Below are 7,655 nucleotides of genomic sequence, written 5' to 3' on the forward strand. Positions count from 1 at the left end.
CACGATTTCCTTGATAAAGGGCTGCTGCTCACAAGGAAGCTATTAAACCAGGAGTTTCAAATTGTACAGTTGAAACCGACCCTTCGTAAATTTTGCGGACGCAATCACGAGTTGGTTGACCATTTCACAGATGATATTTGATATGTGTCTTATGTCATAACTACAATCCCCTTCCCTTTCCACGACTTTGACCTACTAAGTTAGACTATTTACCGGATTTTTAATAACATAAGCAACACGACGACTATCACACGTGGAGTTTATGGTGGGGTTCGTGTTCAGGGGTCGAATTTAGCGCTGGTCTGGTGGTCCAAGACCAGAAGAATTGGCGTCGGATCTTTAGATTTTGTAGATAAAAATCTCCGATTGCAACATAATCTCGGTTTGTTTACAAAACAAAATACCTGCGAAATCCCGGTACTGGGGTGTACTAAGTATTACAATTGATCACGTTCATTAATAGCCCGGGTGAGCGTTGTAGTTGAAGTTAGAATCTGTACGTGTTCATGAACACTCAGAACAGCACAAAAAATTCACGGAAATCTAAGGCAGGGAAAATCATTCAAACTTTAGATCAAATTATGTATGTTAGTGTTTGTCAATTTAATGTTAATTTTACAGGACCAGTAGATTTTTAGTGGGACCAGCAGATTGTTCAGTCCACTGGTCCGACTGCCAATTACACAAGAAAAAACTTTAATTCGACCCATGCTCGTGTTGCTTAGTCTTTAGTTTTCCATGTGGTGTCTTGTGTATAATTTGTCTGTTTGTCGTTTTCGTTTTAAGCCATGGCGTTGTCAGTTTATTTTCGATCTACGAGTTAGACTGTCCCTTTGGTATCATTCGCCCCTCCTCTAGTACCCTTCAAATGTACTTTTGTAAAAAATCTATGAGTTTAAGTTTGTCATTTGACATTATAAGTCTGGCCTGTGAGGATTCCTGGCGAAGTTTTACTTTTAATATTCCAATAAACCATATATACTATGGCGTTTGTAGTTACTTCAGATTGAAAATATAAAACCTTCTTGATCTCGTCGAATTGAAAAATGTCTGAAACCGATGATTCTTTCGTTTTCTCTTGATGCCTCAGACAATTATAATGTGGAGTGTTTCAATTTGAAATGATGAAGCCTGTTACTCGTACCATCAAGTTTACATTAATTAAATTCACGTTTTACAGTTTTTGAGTTAGTATTTCGTAAGTATGACAAAGCCTTGCACGATTGAGGTTGCACATTTAGATGAAGGTCTACGCAATATTTGATAAAAATAAAATAATGAAAGAAATATCAAAATTTTATCGGATTAGTGATTCAAAGTTACTGTTCAAAACAACATGTTTACTAATTATGTTTACTTAAGATCTTTTTCCGAGCTAAAGTACAAGTTGTCGAAGTTTTAATGAGGCAATGGCTACGGTTACATGGAAATGTAACAATAATAAAAAAAAAAAAAAAAAAATGACGGAAAGCAGGGCTGGGTAAGGAACCGATTAATAATTAGTTCTACGGTTACATTGCGTTAATGTTACATTAATGCAATTATATGTTCGCTGAGACTATTAATGTATTATAATAAAACTTTATTTTAATTTGAATTTTTCAATATTTCATACAATGTCAGTTTTTACAAATCAAGTATGTTGTTTTGGGAGCGGCATATTTTAAACTGATACATTTTAATGAAAACCACTTTATTTAAAGCAGCCATCACAATCGAGTGATGCAGCAATGGAGACGTCTTTAAATGCATACTGTACAGTTCCGTTCTGCACTATCATTGTTAAGTTAAAGGAACTTTCAATGTTTGCAACGCTTCATATTCATTTTCGTCCAATAATTTTGTTTGAATCATTTGAGATTGTTTCATGTTGTAATTAAATATGAGTTCAGTGCCTTCCATTTCTGATTTTATGTCCACCCCCGCTTTCAATATCCAACAACATAGCTGGAAAAACAAATCAACTTAAAAATGAAAATTAATCGTGAGGACAATTGATGTTAATATTTGCCGACAAGTTGAAATTGGTGGAAACAATGTTTTTATTTTCAGAGTCCAGATATTTTGTGATCGTAATTTATATTTATTGGCGAATAAAATAAGCGACAAAACCATAGAAGGTTTAAGTTTAATAAATCTAGCGTACATTGAGGTGAATTAATGTAACAATAATACAATGTAACCGTAGACTCAGATATTAGTGTTACATTCGTAATTAATCGGATCCTTACCCAACCCTATACTCCGGCAATAAAAGAGGGACGAAAGATACCAAAGGGACAGTCAAACTCATAAATCTAAAACAAACTGACAACGTCATGGCTAAAAATGAAAAAGACAAACAAACAACAGCACACACGACACAACATAGAAAACTAAAGAATAAACAACACGAACCCCACCAAAAAACTAGGGGTGATCTCAGGTGCTCCGGAAGGGTAAGCGGATCCTGCTCCACATGTGGCACCCGTCGTGTTGCTTATGTGATAACAAATCCGGTAAATGGTCTAATTCGGTAGGTCACATCCATGAAAGGGAAGGGGATTGTAGTTACGATGTAAGGAACATATACGATATCATTTGTGAAACAGTTATTCCATAACGGTCAACCAACTCGTGATGGTGTCCGTCTCAGATGTAATATATTTTTTTATTATTGTTATATTTCAAAGAGGGGGGTAATAGGGGTCCTAATCCCGAAATCCCGGGCTTAAAAACATGAAATCCCGAGGTCCCGAACTTAAAGAAATTAAGATCCCGACATCCCGAAATTCAAAAAAAAAAAGAATTCCCCGATCTCGAAAGGACCAATATCGTAGCCTGTAAATTCTAATTAATTTAAGGTTTTTTGGATTAACAATAGAAATCAATATACTGGACAATTAATCGGTTTAATTAATTGCCACGACGATAATTTTGGATAGAAAAAATATTTAATGATTTCTATGAAAGAAATCCGGTTATTATAAAAAAGAAGATGTGGTATGATTGCCAATGAGACAACTATCCACAAAAGACCAAAATGACACAGACATTAACAACTATAGGTCACCATACGGCCTTCAACAATGAGCAAAGCCCATACCGCACAGTCAGCTTTAAAAGGCCTCGATAAGACAATGTAAAACAATTCAAACGAGAAAACTAACGGCCTTATTTATATATATAAAAAAAATGAACGAAAAACAAATATGTAACACATAAACAAACGACAACCACTGAATGACAGGCTCCTGACTTGGGACAGGTACATACATAAATAATGTGGCGGGGTTAAACATGTTAGCGGGATCCCAACCCTCCCCTAACCTGGGACAGTGGTATAACAGTACAACATAAGAACGAACTATAAAAAATCAGTTGAAAAAGGCTTATCTCATCAGATGGACAAAAATACAAGTGGACGTGGCGGGGTACTTATACATCCCGACACAAAAAGACACAATGAACAGATCTGAGAGTACTCGCAGTTATCTGACAGCTAGTTCAAAGCCACTAACAACTAATAAAAAAATCATGCATCTAAGACTAAACTATCAATCCGTACACATCCAGCATCCAACATCCAATTGATTTAGTGTAAAGACGTCAAAAACAGCCAGAGAAAAACATGACATTGTGCAATGCCAAGTTACAGGTATCGACAGATTGTAGATCCATGAATATGTATATGTATATAACATACTAGTAATATTTAGTTAGCTTTTAATTTACTGATAACAAAATCAATATTTATACCAATACAAACAATATTCAATGATCTTATTACAGTGTTGAATAGGTAACCTTTTAGAATAAGTTTATTTAAAGGAGCAACAAGTTTACATGGATCATTTCTAAATTTCCGGGCACGGTTAACATCATTTCCGTAAAAATGAGGATGTGCTATCCCGTTTGAAATAAGTTTTCTACAGGTACAACCAAACTTCAAAACCAAATCTTTATATCTATGGAAAAAATTTAGTAAAGGTTTTAAGTAATTTATGGTAACGACATCCCTGGTTTAATAATTAACCAGTAATACATAGATTGCGTTCGTTAAACTCAAAAACGTCACAACAGACACGGGCATAGCGAACGAGTTAACCGGTTAGCGTTTTTGGTATTCGATATTTATTCCTTCCGACAGTTAACCGGTTAACCGTTGACAACACTAGTTAATATCGATGGTTTTGTAATGGGACGACTTATGTGTACACAATTTTGGCTGCGGGCCCTCAATTATTATCCCGTTAACAAATTAAATCCCTTCGGTAGTTTAATCAATTTTGTCAATATAATGGAACTATAAACAACTGGCATGCAAGTGTGAGATTCAGCTATCCGTAAAACTAGGTTTAACATACCATTTTATTTCGTAGGAAAAAATCCTGTAACATTTGACGAACATGTCAAATGTTTTCCATTCGTTTCTTTGTATAGGTAGTCTTTCTTTTGGTGTTTCAGGCGAAAATGGTGGGACTAGAAAAAAGGTCTTGTCTTGGTGGTCATTTTTGTTTATTTTAGAGTCAATCGAACTATTACATTTATTTAGATATAAGGCAAAAACACAAAAAAAATGGCATTAAAAAGCAAACACTCCGGTTCGAAGTCGTCTGACGAACCCAGCATAGATATTAGACGGAACTGAAATGCATTGTCATTAAAGAGCAATAAAACTTATATGAATTCGTCTGCTAGTTTTTGCATACAAAGACAATAAGTAAAACTCCACATTCTTAACATTTCTGTTTTGTCAGATTTTCTCTATACCATTTTTTTAAGATAAAAGACAAATTTGCATTTGATCAGTATGTTCTATGTAAGCCATGGCGACCATGTTGTTTGGCAAGTTGGGTCACATGTACACATTAGCGACAAAATAAATTGTATGATTGAAAATGAGAAAGATATCCAATATGAACAAAATGTTAGCGGGTCTAAACAACTTTTATGCATGTTATTAGTCACCGTTGTACAGCCTTAGTTCATTTTGGAATACTTTGATTAAGGAAAGACTGTAATATTTTTTCTGTCTATGACAAAATAACAGTAAAAATTTGGTGCACACTGAATAAAGCGCGTAGCGGGTTATTTAACAGTGTGCACCACATTTTTTATGTTACTTCGAATAGACAGAAAAAAATATTACAGTAATTCCTTGTTTTGTTAATATAACTTGTCAGAACAGCGCACACAATAGCAAAATAAAAGAGGGTTAGACATCAACAAAGAAACAATAATTAAGTTTGAATCATATCATTCCTTTTTTGACTATTCGCTAATGTTGCCTTCATTTACGAGTTTTATGAAACACTTACCCTACCTCTATGACAAATATGTTATTTTCCCCTGTTGATTAAGCCCAAAACAACATCGTTTTGTGTGTAAATCTTATTACATAAACTGCTTGATAAATGAATTGGGTATTGACAATTCACTTGGAAACTCAACATATACCCCCACTAAACTTACTAAAGAGGAAATCCTAGATAATCATAGGTCTGTTCTATATATGTTCCTTTGAAATTTCAGCCAAAGATGAATAACTGGATCTTCCATCACTGTATTGGATAATAAATAAGTGTCCTTACAAACTTGGTCTTTATGTGCTCTATGAAACCTCTTTCAAATTGTCAACATCAAGTTTATCAGCAGTCAAAGCCAGGCCTCAACGTTATTCTGCAACTGCCGATTCTAGTGGTGGCGTGAATCAGATATGGAAACTTAAAAAAAATCAAAGTATCTATTAGAGTACATACAATCTAAGACTTTTTCATCTTGCGATAATATTACAATATTTGACTTTTCAACACTTTGCACAAATGTTCCTCATTCCAAATTAAAGACAAATTGAAAGAGTTGAAATTTGTTTGTTTCATAAAAAAGAATGGCCAACGTAGATACAAGTATCTTGTCTTAGGGAGTAATAAATCCTACGTTGTAAACAATCACTCTGATTATTTTTGTTTCTTTCTGAAACTGATATTATCAAGTTGCTTGATTTCTATATTGACAACATATTCGTAACGTTTTGAGGACGTATTTTCAACAAACTATCCGCATTCCAAATGGGAACCAAGTGTGTCCCTATTTTTGCCGAAATTTACCTTTATTCTTCTTACTTCAGACAGGAACTTTTTAAGAAGAAAGACAATGATTTAGCAATATCCTTTAACTTCGGGCTACATGTATATAGATGATATTCTCCCACTAAATAATTCAAAATTTGATTACTTTGTTGAACACTTCTATCCAACCGAATTAGAGATCAAGGATACAACAGATACAGTGAAGTCTGCCTCATATTTACATTTACATTTGAAAAATTAAAAATTGCATTAACCATTAAATTTAAAAAAAATACTAGTAGATAATTTTAGCTTTCCAATTGTGAACTTTCCATTTCTATGTAGCATCATTCAAACAGCTCCTGCATACGGAGTATATATCTCCCAATTGATACTATATTCCTTGGCTTGTATTGCCTATTATGATTTTATCGATGAAGGGTTGCTTTTCACAAGGAAGCTGTTCAACCAAGAGTTCCAAATGTTGAGGTTGAAATCATTGCCTCGTAAGGAGGCATTACGAGTTGGTTGACTGTTACGGAATATTCGTTTCACAGATGATATCGGATATCATTTCATTACTACAATACCGTTCATCTTTCACGAATGTGACCTACCGAATAAGACTATTTACCGGGTTTGTACTAACATCAGCAAGACAACGGATGTCACATGTGGAGCACGATCTGCATAACATTCCGGAGCACCTGAAATCACCCCCAGTTTTTGGTGGGGTTCGTGTTGCTTAGTCTTAGGTTTTCTATGTTGTGTCTTGTTTACTATCATTAGTCTGTTTGTCTTTTTCTGTTCTAGCAAAGGCGTTGTCATTTTGTTTTCGATCTCTGAGTTTGAATGCCCCTTTTGTATCTTTCGCCTCTCTTTTATGTACAATCTGAATTCCTGGATCTTTGAACAAAAAAATATATCCTTGAAACATGCTTTACGTTTATCAAGCAGCTCTGTTGTACATGAATTATCATTGATATGTTTCTAGTTATAAATTAACTGCTTACAAATCGTTGGACCTCTCGAACTACTAATGACCTTCTACCACAGACAAAGCTTACTTTTAGGAAGGTATGACAAAACCTTTTAGATAGGGGGTCAACTTCCTATATATAAAGTGATAGGACGTGCCGCTGGAATATGTCACCTTTTCATGCTTGAACATAATTGAATCAGTCGGGAAATCTATCAGTAAAATTTGATTAGGTCAATAAAGTTTCCATAGCTTCTTCGTCTGTCATCATACTTGGTGTTTCAGACTGCTTTTATCAAAAATGTTTTTTTCTGTTTATGGTTTATGGATTCTTCAAATACTTCCTTGCAATGTCAGTAAATAACAAACCTTGTTCCGATTATCTTCATATGATACTATTTGTTCATCAGTAAAATGAAGAAACGTTTCTCTTTTCATTTCGTATGACATGACTGAAAATCTTAAAGCCTTATCTGGTTACATGAACAAAATTGAAGTATTTAATTTATAGGGCAAACTAGTCGTTGAATTTTGTAACGAACACAAGAACATCTATACAGCTTCTATAGACAAAAAATAAAAAAAATATTATAATATTCCAACATTAAAAAAAAATAATATTATAA

The sequence above is a fragment of the Mytilus galloprovincialis genome, chromosome 3 (assembly GCF_965363235.1).
Source record: "Mytilus galloprovincialis chromosome 3, xbMytGall1.hap1.1, whole genome shotgun sequence".
NCBI lineage: Eukaryota > Metazoa > Mollusca > Bivalvia > Mytilida > Mytilidae > Mytilus > Mytilus galloprovincialis.